The sequence below is a fragment of the Otolemur garnettii genome, unplaced genomic scaffold (genome assembly GCF_000181295.1).
Source record: "Otolemur garnettii isolate 467f Iridium unplaced genomic scaffold, OtoGar3 scaffold00027, whole genome shotgun sequence".
NCBI lineage: Eukaryota > Metazoa > Chordata > Mammalia > Primates > Galagidae > Otolemur > Otolemur garnettii.
The window spans coordinates 9,536,887-9,554,787 of NW_003852422.1; positions in this window are offsets into that span (position 1 = coordinate 9,536,887).

Here is a 17,901-nt window from a genome sequence, read left to right on the forward strand (position 1 = left end):
TGTTAACATGAATTTGTTGTAATTTTCTCACTTTCTTTTTATAATTCTCATCAGTACAAAGGGAATTAATTTTCATGACTTTTTTCACTTTCATAATCTAAGTGATTGGTAACCTCTGCAATTCAGTGATTAGGAACAGTTTTGCTGCCTGAGATGCGTTAAACAGGGCTGGGGCCAAGAATGAAACACTCCAAATGCAGTAAGCTAAGTGATTTCTAGTATGAAAGAGTTTGGTATCTTCCATTACGCAGTCATGTCACACACACAATAACATTTTGGTTATCCCTGGACTGCGTATATGATGGTCATTCCATAACAGGATAAGGAGCTGAAATATTTCTGTTGTCTAGTGACACACTAACTATTGTAACATCATAGTGGAACCATTACTATTATGTTTGTGGGGGATGCCCTTGTGAACACAACTGCTGTACTGCCAGGCACGGGAAACTATAACCCATAAAATTATGCACCATACAGGATACTTGGTTATGGTAATAAGCAATGATGTTGCTGGTTTATGTATTTACTGTACTTTAAATTACTATTTTAGAGGGTAGTCCTTGTATTTGTCCTCGAAAAATATGTTAACTCTAAGGCAGTCTCACACAGTCCCTTCCGGAGGTATTCCAGAAGAAGTCACTGTTATCACAGGTGATAACAGCTCCATGCATGTTAATGGCCCTGAAGAAATTCCTGTGAGACAAGATGTGGGGGTGGAAGACAGTGATATTGATAACCTTGACCCTCTATAGCAGTGGTTCTCAACCTTCCTACTGCTGCAGCCCTTCAGTATAGTTCCTGTGGGTCACGACTCACAGGTTGAGAACCGCTGCTCTATAGGTCTAGGCTCATGTGTGTCTGCTTGACACATTCTATACCCAGCTGACTTCATTTAATTTAGTTTAGGTTCTATAAATGTTTTCAGGTTGTACTACTCCTTACCAGAACATTCTAGAATTTTTTTGTGCTTTCCAAAAAACATTTTCAAATTTACAATATATTTATATTTAACTCTTGCACAACGTAGCCATAGGCTTGAGGGACAAAACCTATATATAGCTACACTTTCAGAAAACATGTTTATACACACAAGAACATGTCTAATAGAAACCTTTACCAATTCAAGCATAGCAAACAGGTTAGAACTCACTTTTTAGAATGTAAAAAAGGGAATGCTTTACAAAATTCACATCACATGTCTTACTTAACCTAGTACATTAATTAAAAGTTGTGGATAACCAAATTGTAGGAAGACTTGATTCTAATCATGAGGGGGTAGGAAACCTGTGAGCTTCTGATTTTAAGATTTTTCTTTCTTAAGTATGAAAGAAAGCAAGGACACAGTCATCTTTCTCTGCTGTACCCCTTTTAATAAAAGGATTTGTTCCATGAAATTTGGGTTCAGTCAAAAGGCCTCACTTCAGTACATAGAAGGGCCCATGTGGGCTTCCTGTCCAGTCCAGGACAAGAATTTACTACTGAATTAAAGTGGGCGAAAGTGGGGTAAAGGGAAGGCCACAAAGCTTTTCAAAAACAAAACAAAACAAAACAAAACAAAACAAGAAAACTGAATGGGAAAGGACACAGGAAACTACATAGAAAAGCGTTATGATATCAGGAAATTTCTCATCTGAATTTGAACATTCTTTTTGATAAGGCCGGGCACGGTGACTTACACCTGTAATCCTAGCACTCTGGGAGGCCAAGGCAGGTGGATTGCCTGAGTTCAGGAGTTCAAGACCAGTCTGAGCCAGAGTGAGACCCCATTTCTAAAAAATTAGCTGGGTGTTGTGGTGGGCACCTGTAGCCCTAGCTACTTGGAAGGCTGAGGAAAGACAATCACTTGGGACCAAGTGTTTGAGGTTGCTGTGAGCTATGATGCTGTGGCACTCTACCAAGGGCAACAAATTGAGATTCTGTCTCAAGAAAAAAAAAATATTTTCAATAAAATACTAATATATAATCACACTATGAATTTCCCTCTCCCCTTATAATTTTCCTAAAAAGGCTATATATATATATATGTTTTAAGGTTTAAGGTATCTTAGTTTTATGTTTAAGGGGAGAAAGTCACATATAATTCCAAGTCCCTCACATCTAAAAATAAAATATAATAAACCATTTTTGATGTGCAGCACAGTCTGTGATGAGTGAGGAGCAGAAATGCAACTTCATTCTCAGCTGCCTAAAACCCGTCCCTCAGGTCGACTTATTAGCAAAGAACTATTTTCAGAGTCAGACAATAATTAGCTAGAGTATAAAAAACAAAAGTTATATATTTCTGGAGTTCATGTATATTTCCAAAGTAAAATAAGTTGTGTTCTCTGCTATATAATAAGACTCTGTAATTTGACTTCTTTGTGAATCTAAAGTAAAATAGAAATGCCTCTATGATAAATCCATTTTTTTTTTTAATTACAAAGCTTAGGTAGAACAAAGGCTAACCAGAAATAATATGAGAATCTCTACTTAGGCTGATTTCTTGGCACATTCCCATTACCCTCTGTGAATTGTTACAGATCTACGAAGTTGAAAAAGTTTATTCTAGCAGGGAAAACTGGTCATTGTTATAATAGTGAAAACTACTTAAAAATAATGAAGTTTACACCAAACAAACTCAAACACTAATGAACTGCCCTAGAAGTGGCTTCTGAATCTTCCTCTGGAAGTGACATGCTCTGTTCTACTCAGATTCCATTCGTCTGAGAAAGCTGTGTGACAAAGGCTTCCATGGGGGACAGAGAAGGCCAAGGTTTCTGCCACGTTACTTCTTAACTTTTCTTTTTAATTTCTTCTTTCATTCAGTTTTGCCACCCGCAACATCCATTGGCTTTCTGATAATGTAAATGTAAGAGGTTCATATTTTTGAGAACTTCTGATCTTAAAAGTATCTTTATTCTGTTTGGACACATCAGTAATGATTTGGGTATACAGCATGAAAGTAGAGTACTCTTCCTTCGGAAGATGAAGGGATGTCTCCAGGCTCCCAGGTTTCCACTGGGTATTGAGTAGTGCCATGTTATCTGATCTACAATTATTAGTGGGTGGCCTGTAATTTAATACAATAGTTTTAAAACTGGATCTCAAATCTCTTGAAATTTCACATCACTGTACATACACACCTATTTATTTTCAATCCTTATTTTAGGGATGGACTTGGCCAGTTCATAAAAACCCCAAACACCAGCTGCTGATGAATCCTTTCTCTCAGTATATACAATGTATACTTATAAACATATGGTGGCATCAGTGCACAAGTACAATCTACTGTATACATTGTCACATTATAAACAGAATTAGTACTAGAGTTTTGAGACTCTTGGTACAAATAAATTACACGTAAAAATTTGGAAGAGTTTGAAAGTCATGTCTTTTCTTTAATATCTAGTAGGAACATACGGTCAAAATACAGAGATATTATTGATATCAACAAGAAATAAAACTCATACAGTAATATATTAAAGAAAACTTATCATAATAGGGAATTTAATGATAATCAAAAGGATTATTTTCACATGGCTAAGGAATTTTGTAAGAGGATTGAGAAGAAAAGTGTGGTAAAATTACAGTCTTGACCTACACAAAGACTTCTATCATCTATAGAAAATCATTGTCGTCTACTGCGTATTGAGTTTTCTTATGGTAAATGACATTTACCGAAAAACGAATATAAAAGTAAATACTCTCCTGTGCAAGAAATGTTGACACCGAGTTTTAAAAACCTATGAAAAAATGCTCTTGAAGACCTCTCTTTAAATGTCTTTTCATCCATTCCTGCTGTCAGGTTCCCCTCATTTTACCAGAATTCAAACACAATACTTGTCATGTCGGGCACATTATTCAAATCGAACACTAAAATTTCATGTTCTACCATTGAATGAAATTTTTTAGACTGTATACAGAGAGATTTTTATTTATAGTAATAAAATAAGTTGGGGGACAAGTTGAATTTGGAAACAGAATTATTAATAAATACTAAAACCTTTATTGGTTGTATTACGGTGAACGTAAGGACAGGCGTTCTATTTTGGTTCCCAGCCTGGTCCTTGGTCCTTGCTCTCTAGTTTATTTCACTTTCCACGGGGTTCCTAAACCCACATTCTGCAACTTTACACAAGTACGCTTGGTTTCTCCAGGTTCACAGCTGTAGGCTTTTCACAACATATTCTGATTCCTAAGGGGGAAAGGAAAATCAAAGGATCTATTGCAAATCGTCTGCAAAAGACTCATCATTTCTTTTCTGTTTTTATTTTCTGCTTGGAGTACTTTTAAGTCTCTCCATCTCCTGAATTCTCAGTCTCAAAATTTATTGTCTGCTTCCTCCAAATGGTGGTCGTATAAATTATCTGAAATTGCCGTTCCTGAGAGGGAACATTCCAAGCCTCAGGAGAATGAAACTCTGACCACTCTTTCATAAAAAAACGAAAGGTCTACTCACTGAACAACTTGTTTGTAGTGATTCTGTGCTGTGGGAATCCCCAGAGGTCACTCTGATTTTCAGGGCAAAGTTTTCAAGTATAAACTTTTTTTTTCCCTCTGTGGGCATCTTGTATGTGGCACTTGGGTCATTGGCCACATTCTTCCGTAACTGTTCCAAACTCTAATCACATGGAGAAAGAGAATTATGTCATGGCCTAAATGGACCAGTCTAGAATAGTCCATCATTTTCCAAACCAAGTGACCTCAGCACCATCCAGGTGGATTCTGTTTGTCCTTCAGACACACAGAGGTGTAGAGCGGCATCAGAAGGCCATCCCAGAACCCATTCAAGTCTCAACATGCAGTACTGACTAAAGGGTTTCCATTCAGAGATAGACTTTGTGAAATATAAAATATTATTTTCTTAAGTAAATTATTAGGGCTTGGCGCCTGTGGCTCAAGTGGCTAAGGCGCCAGCCACATACACCTAAGGTGGCAGGTTCGAATCCAGCCTGGACCGGGCCCACCAAATAACAATGATGGCTGTGCAACCAAAAAATAGCCAGGCGTTGTGGCAGACGCCCATGGTCCCAGCTACTTGGGAGGCTGAGGCAGGAGACTCGCTTGAGCCTAGGAGTTGGAAGTTGCTGTGAGCTGTGATGCCACAGCACTCTACCCAGGGGGACAGCTTGAGGCTCTGCCTCAAAAAAAAAAAAAAAAGTAAATTATTGAACAATCAAAATTGAGTAAACAGAGACTTTATGCATACTCTCAAGGTGACAGATGGTCCCAACACCAATGGCTGAATGATAAATTATGACATCCACCAACGGTCCTCACCACCACATTTGAATGTAACAACATAAGTCAGATAGTGTTCTCAAAACATCATCCCTGTATTGATTACAGCAAAACCAAACTAGATCGGTAAGAAAAGGCAATTTCCACAAAAAGAAGTGCAAGTTGATAGAGTGAGTGAAGAGGCCTTGGGGAAGAAAAATCTGTATTCTGAGAATAAAATGTGTTAACATCGCTAGACACATTAGATTGTCTTTGACCACAAACTCACAACAAAAAATCATTCAGAAATTTGTTTTTAACCCAGAGTAGGTAGATGCTTATTGACTGTGGTCTGGAAGATGTCTGAAATCAAAAATTCCTGACAGATCCAATTAGTATAAGAAAACTAACATACATTTGGACCCAATTGATTTTTGCTGATGACAGACGGCACACTCTTTCTTTTGCTTACAGAACACACACATTACGGAGAGTTCACAGAATGTTTAAGCCCTACTTTCACTAATTTCGAAGGCCTATCTGATAAATAAGTGCGTTGTCTGGAAAATCAGGCTGCATCGATACAGATTGACCTTGCTGCGTAAACTCTATTTGAAATTCAAAGAACCATTGGTGGCTTTGGGGAGGATACTAAATTGTTCAGAAGGAGAAATTCAGTCTGATGTAAGTGGTCTGTTTATTTACGGAAAATGCTTGATTAGGTTTCTCCAAATTATAATTAAACTAGATGGCAGTAAATGAGACATAGTGAGTAATATTTCATAGGCAGTAGGTTTTTTCTAACAGCAGTTATTAAATATGTTCTCAGCAATAAACTAGCCTTCCAGAAACTCATCTCAGTTTTAAGTATTATTATAAGTATATTTAGAAAGATTTTAAATATCTATTATGCCACATGAATATTGATTTAAAAATCTTATTTGCTGTGAGTATTTCCAAGGGTCTAATGAGTTCTATTCATTAAAGCTCGTGTGATTTTTGCAATTAAAATCATTGTAGCTTTTATTAGCTTTTGCTTAAACTGTTTCCCTTTAGTATGGAGTGTATTACACTATCCCTCCACTTTAGTTTTAGAAGAATCAATAAAAGATGTAAATAACGTCCTCCAGCAAGATTCGGTCAATGCGATTACCTTGAATTTAACAACCCTTCTAAACAAAATTTATATTCCATCTACGGTATCTTCTAGTCTGTATCATGTATTTTCATTTCTTTTATTTTGAACAGGCAAAGCATAAGCATATAAAAAATAAAGTATAAGTATTTGTTATGTGACTTAATAAAAGAATAAGGTCTCTTTTAAAGAAAAAAGTCTTTCCTAATTAAATGATTCCCAATTCATCCCCTCAACTTTAATTTTTAAAGTTAACCCTGACCTCATACTGGAATATAGTTAATTAAATGTCATATATTTTAATATTTAAATTCATAAGTCACAAGATGTGTGATGAATTTTTTATTTAAAACTTTTAAATATTGAAATTCCTTACTAAAATAGTGCACTTATTCCTCTAATATGGTGAATTTGATGTCTTGTATAATGGATCTCAGAAAATTTCTGTGTCCGTTCACAGGCGTACATACACAGATAACTTTTTTTATAGGTGGATTCTAAATTAAAAATATTTTGAAATCAAGTACTTATTTGTAATTTTGAAAATTATTTGGAAATTAGAGAAAATAATTGCACAAATAACAACCTTTTATCAGTAAAACAGAGAGCGGGTTTCATATTATTCAATAAAGTGCTATAGAAGTGTCTTTCATTAAAAATATAGAATGATATGCATTCAATCCAGTTGAAGGTTAATATCTATTCACTGAATGGTACAATGGTGGGATACATCAGCATAATTCACAGAGTAATTTCGTTCTCAGCTTTAAACACTGCAATCAATTATGTCATTTTTGGGGTAGTGTCCCATTCTTATTGGATGCCATTAGATTTGTTAAATTTTGTTTCATAGCTCTCTTCCATGTGTCTTTTAATCTTTGTACTTTTGGATTTAAATTATTTTATTTTAGAACCCCACTATGATCTGCACTACTAATTTTGGAACTATTTCAAGAAAGTCAATTTAATATTATGTGACTATATTAAAGAAACCAAATGAGCACTTCCACATCCTATTAATTACATATAAGTTCCATAAAATATTGATTTATCATTGCAATACTTCATAATCATCATTTTAGCTGATCTCTTCAAGTAAGGAGAGAACTGTCGAATAGTTTCGTATGTGGAATTTGACTCTGAGTTAAAAAGAAATTATAGAGGCTCAGTGCCTATAGCTCAGGGGTTCGGGTGCTGGCCTCATACACCAGGGCTGGCGGGTTCGAACTAGTCTGGAGCCTGCTAAACAACAATAATGACTGCAATAATAACAACAACAACAACAACAAATAGCTGGGCATTGTGGCAAGCACCTGTAGTCCCAGCTACTTGGGAGGCTGAGGCAAGAGAATCGCTTAAGGCCAAGAGTTTGAGGTTTCTGTGAGCTATGACACCATAGCACTTTACTGAAGGTGACATAATGAGACTCTGTCTCAAAAAAAAAAAAAAAAAAAGAAAAGAAAAAAAAATCATAGAGGAATCATTTAGATCCCAGGTTGCAAAAACTGTGTTTATCTATAGAGAAGGACAAAATCTTGGCCCATGCCTTATTCCGAACCTTCATGGCATTTAATTTTGTTATCCCTAGCACCTAAACTTTAGTATTTCTTTTTTTTTGTTCAGGTTTATTTGGTTTAGTGAAAATTTAAAATTTATTTTATATAGGTTTACATGAACTATTAAATTTTGCTGATTGTCCAGGTTGCTGAAGAAAAAAGAACATGTCTTACAATTCTGAATCATGATTTAATCATGTTGTTCCTCAAGCACAAACCTCAGTAATTTAATGATGGCTTTAGAAACTTAATGTCTGTTTCTGAATATTTCTTTTGAGACACAAACATAGATACAAATATTTTTTAAAAACCTCACACTTTATTTAGAAGAAGATATTTTTTGGTCAACTCCTTGTCAATCATCTGAGATCTGAAATTTTAATAGCAATTGAGTCTCATAAAAACTTTACCTTCAGTGAAAAAAGAATTAAGTGGTTTTGGCAATTGCGTTTTTTGATGGATGAGGTAGGGTTGAAGAAATGACTCAAATTTTGCTATTCATCAGAACTTATCAGGTTGGGTTCTAAGCAGTTATATAGTTTTTTTCCAGAAAAAAATGGAAATCCCAAAGGAGAGTCTGAGAACTACTAAATAAAGTGAGAGTAAGATGTGCAGACAATGAATTATCTCAGAAAACAGTCAGTATGAGCATGACGCAGGGTTAGGGTGGTCCCCACAGCAGACTCACTTGATAAAGAGCTGCAGAATTATATGGGCCCAGGCTCTAACCAGCACCCAGGAGCTGGGGCAGAGCTGAGCTTGGAGACTTAGGACAGCGCTTTTCAACCTTTTTTCTCTCTCAGCACATTTTGAACCTATAGCTAAACTTCCCTGGCACACTAAAATTATGTTTATCAAAAAAAAAAAAAAGAGAGAGAGAGAGAGAAAGAGAGAGTAAACAAAAAATATATTTACTGTGCTTTGAACTTCTTTTGAAAATCGTTTTACTAATGATATTTAAATAATTTCACAGTATACCTAAAATCTTCTCACAGCACACCAGTGTACTATCCACACTCGTTGAAAAAGCATAGCCTTAGAGGTAATTTAATATTTCAAACTGTGAAGATCAAGAAGTTACAGGGGCAGGGATGCGTTCAGGATAGCTCAGTACAGGTACTTTTATTAATGGGAAAGTAAAGTAGTATTTAATCAAGTTTGATTGTGGATTATGAGATGAATTTATAAAAATTATGTCTTATACAATATCTATGACTATTTTTATGAGAACTATAGGAGTTTTCCATAAAATGCAGAAGGGCAAACACAAAACAGGTGGCAAATTCTAACACACTTCCATTAGTTTTGTGTGCTTAAAAATGAAAATGCCTTTTCTCACTGCCTAAGACTAAATTATGTGAGGTCCAATAATAAATCAATGGGTGAAAAACTCAAAAAATATAAAATTACCATGAGTGATCAAAAATATAGAGTGTATGAGTCTTTTTTTCAGGAAGTAAAAGATTATTCAAGAAAATCACATTTTGTGCTATCATTCTTAAATTCTTTAATACTTCTTAAAATTAACTTAGGTATACAGTGAATGATTATACTTACAACAAACTTTTGGAAAGTAGTTTGATGGACCATTACTTTGTGGATGGTTTACTTTTTCTTTGCTTGTTTATAAAATCAGATTGTATCCTTCTTAAAAATAAAAAAATTAAATATTATTATTTTTAAATTTTTAGAGTGAACATCATATATAGATAGTAAATACTTGCTGTTTATGAATTGACATTTTTGTCTAGTCCTTGTTACTCCTGTATAACACCAAATAATATTTTTATAAATAAAAAATGAGTATTTTAAACAAAGTTTATTTATTCCAGACACGCATTCTCTCTTGTTTGCAAGCTCCCTTTATAATCAAGGATTCATTTGTGCATCACTTGCTGAGTTCAGAAGATGAAGAAAAAAGACACAGCTCTTGACTTTTGAAGCCGATAACCTATGTGAGAATATAGTTTGTTTCAAATATCTACAAAATGAGGTAATTAGGAAAAGAGGAACAGCGGTAAGGAGTACTGCAAAAGAAAACTGTAGATTTCACAAGACCCTCTAACAGGAGAAACTTAATTAGCAGGAAAGGAAAGGAGACCCATGGAGTGAGATTAGGATGAGACACGGGCTTGAGTGGCTCTGAGAAAGGGAACAGCTGCAAAAATTAATTTTCAAGAAGATGCAGCATGATCAGAAACCTGAAGAACTCCAAGTTGCAGAACTCCAAGTTGCAGAACTCCAAGTTGCAGAGGAAATTTTTAATACCTTCCCTGGTTTTTGCTACCCTTGATAACATAAGTAACAGGTAGATAATATTAGGTGCAAAAAAATGAAATGGAAATGACCATGTCTACTGACTAGAAGTACTTACTGGAACTGTTTAAAGAAGCATTTACATTCACAGTGCTCCCTCCACTCGACCCCCTCAACTGTTAAGTGGTGGACATGAAAAGATTTGTAAATTATCCTTAGAAAGAAACTAGTTCCTGTTTCCCTTCCTGTAACTAACTTGCTCCTCTCTTCTATGTGTATGAAGATTGGCCTTTTATAATCTTTTCCTTTTATTTAGGGTGCTGAGAGGATTTACTTTATTATTTTCCCACCAAGGTGTTACAAATCACAAGGGTTCTCATGACAGAAACTGGCGGGCTTCGCTTTCTTTGACTTATTCTATTGGAAAAGTTGATGAGATACCAGAGGATCACTGTTCTCGATGCACCATATTTTCCTGGTTATACTTTAGCAATTCGAAGTGTTCATCATTGATGGGGATCTTGACACCTGGTAAGTGGCCAAAAGTTAAGCCAGATTCAGCGCCAATTCAAAGTGTTCATAATTGATGGGGATCTTGACACGTGGTAAGTAGCCAAAAATTAGGCCAGATACTTCATATGAGTTTCTCTTGCTGCTCTTATTGTTCTTCTGGTTTGGCCTTGATATGGTTTCATGTCCACTTCACGTTGCTTTGGTCTTCTTTTTTTTTATTATTTGTTGTTGTTTGTTTGTTTCCGTTAGGCAGTCTGTTACAAAAAATGAATTGAGACGACAGTGTTCAGGCTGCAGGTGATAATTACCACGTGGCCTTTGTACCCCACATGTATGAACCAAAACACACAAAATGTATTAATTATTGGACACATTGGTGAGATTTTTACTGGGAAACTTGCATTTTGTCCTTTGTTCTTTTTTTATTACCATATCCTACTACATTAATAAAGCAGAAAAGGAGTTTTATTTTGAGCAAATATGTATTTTTTTTAACTGGAAGCGAGTCTATTTCATAATAAGACTTAGTAAAGATCGCATTCCTAGTATAGTATTGTATGGTGTAGCATGTATGAAGCAGATGTCCAGAAATTTTGAAGAAAGACTGTGTATGAATATTGTAAAAATTAAAAAAAAAAACACAGAGCAAAACACCTGGTTGTATTTTTCTTTTATATGCATAATTATTTTAAAATAAGAATGAGAAGCAAGCACCCAAGACATTTAGGGAATATGAACTGTGAGCTGCACTCAAAGGGAATCAAGATTTGGAAGACAAGATCTGTTCATAGATCTCTCAGAAAAGTCATCAGCCTGTGATAAAAAACCGAATAAGAACCTTGTATGGGGAGTGAAAACAACATTTTGGTAACAAATCTCTGAAAAAATTATTATGAATTCTTAAATAAATAGGATGAACATATAGTAAAGAATAAAAATTTCGTAATTTCTTATGTTTAATCAAAACTTGGTAGAAAATTGGCAGCTTTTCCCCATGTAAAGGATGCATTACTCAGAGACCTCTTGATTCCAGGAATTATTATCAAGATAATACCATCTTTCTGGGAAACATCAAATCATTATTTCTTATTATAATCATGAATAATAGACCTGGGTGTCTAGGTCTTAAAAACCAAAAACAAATGTTCATTGGCAAGGTTAAGATAAGAAAGTAAAGTAAAGATGTTTGGTTTTAATAGGAGAATACATATGTTTATGTGGGTGCTCTAATTTAGAGAAGTTTGCCTTTAGACATAAAATGCCAATTAGTGGGAGAAAACAAGTCATACACTTTCATCTTGGAGATAGAGTTACATTTTCTCAAATGAGTCCTCCATGGATCTCTCTACACGAAATTTATGGCTCTTGCTGTGCGACAGATGATAAATTAAGTTTTTACCTTAAATAATCTCAATAGTTTTAGTATAAAAATGACTTTCTGAAGAAGGATGTCAACAGCACCAAATGGAAAGCTCTTTCATTTATTTTAATTTATACAAAACTGAATTATATTTTTGGCTTCCATTTAGCGAAAGGTCATTAGAGTGTAATTGCCCCATTAGTGACAGTCTGAAAGTGTAGGCATGAAGTCATAAACTATAAATCCATTACACTGACCCTTTGGGGTTTGTTTAATGCCTTTTTGTCTGTTAGCATTCCAATAGTGTTGCAAACTTGGGCAAAGATAAATTTGGCTTCATTGCATGGAAGGCAGTGATGACGGGTCATATTCACAGTAAATTATTTTTTTCAGTTTGTTCCCAAGTGAGGATTTATTATAAAAACGGTTAACAAAATTTCATGCTTAGCCTTGTGAAGGTGACATTCTTGACTTCTTTTTCCTGCTTTTTCAAACATCATTTTTGCTCAAAAGTGATGGCACAAATAACTTAGAAAAAGAAAACTAGAGGATACTTAATAAATGTGTTATGCTGAAATTACAGAATATTATTTATTTTGCTTCTGAATGTCCCACAGGAAACTGATAAATAAGATTATAAGAATGTGAAATGCGCTTGCTCTACAGAGCACATGGAGTCTTTAATACGATACTGCGCCCGCCTGCTGCCTTCACCCCCTGCTGAAAAGAGCCGCCTCTGACACTCCTCTGTGTCTCCATCTGATGACACTTCTCTGACATCTTCTGTGTCTCCATCTGATGACACTTCTCTGACATCTTCTGTGTCTCCATCTGATGACACCCCCCTGGCTTCTGATCACTTTCCTCTTCCTACTTCAGGGTACTTTGTGTGCACAACTTCCCAGGGATACTAGAGCTTATTTTTTCTGTCTTCTTTTCTTATGCCCTTTACTTGTGTTTCTGAAAAAAGTTACTATGAATACTTAAATAAATGAAATGAGCATAGAGTAAGGCTCCCTGAAGAAGAGAACCGAATTGGTTCCTTTAGTCACAGTCGATACAGGGTGTATATCTTGGCAAGAGTTTCGTGCCACCAAATTTAGGCCCAAAACAACCGCACTTTATTTTGAAGGCCAGTCTCTTAATTGCCCACTGTGACACAGGCAGTGAAGTTGCAGGAGTCACAGCAAAGTCTCCTAGGCATAAATCCTATCTCAGGCGGCTCTTTCAGCAGGGGGTGAAGGCAGCAGGCGGGCGCAGTATCGTATTAAAGACTCCATGTGCTCTGTAGAGCAAGCGCATTTCACATTCTTATAATCTTATTTATCAGTTTCCTGTCTACCATTGGGTATGACAGTGACTATTGGTATGTTTTGCACACACTTTATATCAAGTTGAGGAAGCTCCTGTAATTGGGTTTTATAAATTGTTTTTATTTTATTTTAATGTTATTTTATTGAACCACAGGAAAGTACTTCCTACTGGAGTGTTTTTTTCCTTCCAAGTTCCCTTGTTTCCTGTCCCACTGTGTCCCTTAGTCTCCTCCCACCATCCTTTCTTGACTGTTTGTAGTAACAATATACAGTCTCTTTCAACAATCACTTTGCTACCTTCATAGGTTGGCCAGAAAAGGTATTATTTCCTTTAGTAAAGAATTCTCACTGACTTGGGAGTCTGGGGCAAGAGAATCGCTTAAACCCAAGAGTTGGAGGTTGCTGTGAGCTGCGACGCCATGGCACTCTATGGAGGGCGACATAGTGAGACTGTCTCAAAAAAAAAAAAATTGTAACTGAGCAATCAAAGTGGCCATCTTTAATCTCTTCATTTTTGTCTTTTTTTGAAAATGTTCCCAAACTAAGTGCTGCACAGATTTGGATATCAGTTGTTCCTGCCATCCTTTCACCTATACCAGAAGCTGAATTTCATACTTGGCAAGACAAAGTCACTATGATAAGAGGAAATTTTTATCTACTCTCAGATCTATGCCAATAATTTCTTTTTTCCTTTTTGTTTTAGAGGCAGAGTCTCACTCTATTGCCCTCAGTAGAGTGTTGTGGTGTCATAGCTCACAGCAACCTCCAACTCCTGGGCTTAGGTGATTCTTGTGCCTCTGCCTCCTGAGTAGCTGGGATGACAGGCACCTGTCACAAAGCCCAGATATTTTTTGTTGCAGTTTGGCTGGGGCCAAGTTTGAATCCACCACCCTCAGTATTTGGGGCTGGTGCCCTACCCACTGAGCCATAGTTGCCACTCTATGCCAATCATTTCTTGAGAAAGCCTCAGCTGGAGTGATCAGTGGAGGGCTCACCTGTCTTCAGGGTACGTCACTGCAACTTCTCTCAGCTCAACCTTACCAGAAAAGCTTCAAGTCCTGTTGTTAGCAACCCTGCTCAGCGAGTCTCTAATGTCTCCCATCACCCAGAGCTGTGGAGGGTCACAGAAAACCAGCTTCCTTGGCATCACACCCTTGGAGGAAGTCTATTCTTCAGAACCTCAACAAAGAAACAGTTTGTCACTTGGAGAATTCCGTACGGAAGTCAGTGCACATCCTCATACACAGGGCTGTAAATTGAAAGTAGGAAGCAGAGGACTTCCTGGGGCCCAGGGAGAAGATCCCTTTAAATGAGGAACACTGGCTGGTCAGAAGAGCATCTATCTGAATTACTTGAGAGTCCTGGGTAGCTTCTCAGCAGCAACAGCTTTGCTTGCAATCTTTTGAGAAGGGTTTGTTTTCTTCATATTGAGACCAAGAAAAAAAGAAGAAAATAAGAAGAGAAATGATGAGGTACTTTGTCTCTCATATCCCTGTTGAGCTTCTTCAGCTCAGTACCCTGTTTGCCTCTTTCAAGTGACCAGCGCGGCGACTGTCCACCCTGCTGCCTTCCCATGGGGACACGGTCTTCTGTCAGAGTTCTCAATCATGGTGTGATCTGGTCCCTTGATCATTTCTGCCTTTCTAGCTCCGTGGTGTGTGTGTAGTACGGGGTCCTAGAGACGTGCAGTGGTGCTATCCCACAGGGCACATGACCCTGCTCCTCCAACGGACCTGGTAATTCAGTCCAAACTCAGTTTGAGGCACTGAGAACAGAGAAGCAGCAGAGGAGTAGGACAGCAGAGAGAGGGGCAGGAGGTCTGTGAAGGGTAAAGGCCTTTAATTCTTGCATTTCCTCTTGTATATAAATTTCCCCCCCCATCCAAATCAGTTTGAACTTTTTTCTAAGTGTGGTATTTATCCCTTATGAACCAGTCATTCATTTGCTTGAGTTAATCTTCAAAGAACCTCCACAAACACATTAATTTAGTCAAATCAAAATGCGAGGCCACAGAAAGACTGGATCTTCCTGTGTGTGACCATTCCTATGAGAAGGAAATAATGGCTGGGCCAGAGAGAGGTCTGCAGAGACGCTTCATCCTTCTTCACGTATTTTCTAATCCTCCTGGGATTTTACAGCCCTGATTTCTCATGCATATTCCATAGAAAAATCTTGGATTTGGAGAGAATAACTTGCCTGGCTAGTCTTCCAAAAGACTGAAAAACTGGAAGGGAGAATCTTACATACTTCAGAATCTCTTTCCTGAATGTGTGTGAATAGATTACCTTGTCTTCACTTGTCTGTTCATTTCAGGAAATGCCAAACTTATCCCATCCTCACTACCAAAATTATCAGGGAATTATAATTACAAAAATAAAAAAGTCTCCCAACTTGGAAAACCTTCCCAAAATAGTAGCAGAAAAGGAAACAACTCTTATGATTGAATGAGCAGTAAAGCAGAAAGTGAGGGGCACTACAGACAATCCCCTGAGGGGTTGCCAAGACAAGGGCAAATCACACCTTTTATGTAGAAAGCAAATCCAATCTATTTCATGCATGTTTTCAGGAACTAGTCCTCAAGTAGCTGGACTTGATAGTGCGATTTGTCGCCCATCCTTCATCTTAAATTTACCTGGTAACCGGGGTGAATGTCGGTGTTAGCTAATTAGCTTTACAGCAAGGAAGGATAAACTTTACATATCTTTAAGAGGAGACATAGTTTTCAACCCAAAGCTAGCACCTGCTGAGGTTAGGATCCCACCTGGGCAGAGTTAGGGACGCTTGGGGGGGTGTCTCCTTTGATATTTACGTTACAGAGAGGTGGTTCTCAGTCTTTGAGAAAGACTCTTGAGTTGTAAATCTGGCAAAAGACTTTAAAAAAGATTTATGTAAGTCACAAAGTAGTAGAGAAATCATTCATTCATGATTACAAGTTTATAAAAAGAAATGTTTTAAGAAAAGAGGAAAAGAAATGTCTTTTTTTTCTTATTTTTAGCAGGTAGAAACTAGCTACATTAAAATTATTTTAATTTTTTATCAGGACTTACAGGTGTTAGTGGTGTGAAAGATGACACTCAGTTGGATTTGTGATATATGTTGAAAGCCAAAATAACTAAACTTGTGTTGTACCCCAGCAACCTGAAAGTATTGGCTTGGACCCCACTTAAGTGCAATCAATCAGAAATTTATTGATTCTGTGCAGGGGACTGTCCTGAGAGACAGTTCCGTCCCAGTAGTGGGTAAGTTGCCTTATATAATTTTTGAGCAAGCAGGTTACAGAAGTGAGACGTGGCTGGTTAGCTCAGGGTGCCGGGGTTACAGCTTGGGTAGTCATGGATACAGTTTAAGTAACAATGGTTACAGTTCAGGTTATGGATACAGTTTAAGTAACAATGGTCACAGTTCAGGTTATGGGTACAGTTTAGGTAACAATGGTCACAGTTCAGGTTATGGATACAGTTTAGGTAACATGATTACAGTTCAGGTTATGGATACAGTTTAGGTAACAATGGTCACAGTTCAGGTTATGGATACAATTTAGGTAACAATGATTACAGTTCAGGTTATGGATACAGTTTAGGTAACAATGATTACAGTTCAGGTTTTGGGTACAGTTTAGGTAACAATGGTCACAGTTCAGGTTATGGATACAGTTTAGGTAACAATGGTTATAGTTCAGGTTATGGATACAGTTTAGGTAACAATGGTTACAGTTTAGGTTATGGATACAGTTTAGGTAACATTGGTCACAGTTCAGGTTATGGATACAGTTTAGGTAACAATGGTTACAGTTCAGATTGGCAGGCTCCCACCATCCTTCCTCTATTGGAAACTTGGGAGGGTTTTCTAAGAGGGAAGGAGGAGGAGGCAGGTGGTCTGGGAAATTGCCCAGAGTAAGGGGTGGGCTGGGCCAGTCCCAGAGTCAACTCTGGGGGGGAGGGAGGAGGAGGGAGGTGAGCCCACTTCACTTGCTAAAGGATTTTTGTATTGAAATGATAGGAAATAATTCAAGATAATGTATTTATGCAAAAAACAGTTTTCCCCAAAGATTTATAGTATAATAAAAAATCTTATAATAGATTTCTGCTTTGGACATGATAGGTTTGAAATACTTATTATATCCTGAAATATAGGTTTCTTTGGGGAGTCTGAGATTCAGAGCCAAGCTCCTGGCTCTAAGCAAACCTTTTAGAGCAATTATAAGGTAAATACTTTTTAAAGGCAGGGCCCCAAAGAAGATGGTCCACAAAGTACTTGTACTTTTGGACAGAAGGTGTTAGGAGTAGGGCCTGCAGAATTCAGCATTTAGAGCAATGCTTTTCACCCTTATCTCATGGACCACTTGAACCTATAGTTGAACTTCCGCGGCACACTTAAATTATGTTAATAAGCCGAGAGAAAGAGAGAGAAAAGAATATATTTACTCTGCTTTGAACTGCTTTCAAAAATCATTCAATTAATGACCTTTACAATTTTCATGGCTTGCCTAAGATCCTCTCATGGCACACTAGAATACCGGAGCACATCCGCTAAAAATCACTGATTTAAAGAAATAAGCATGGAGGA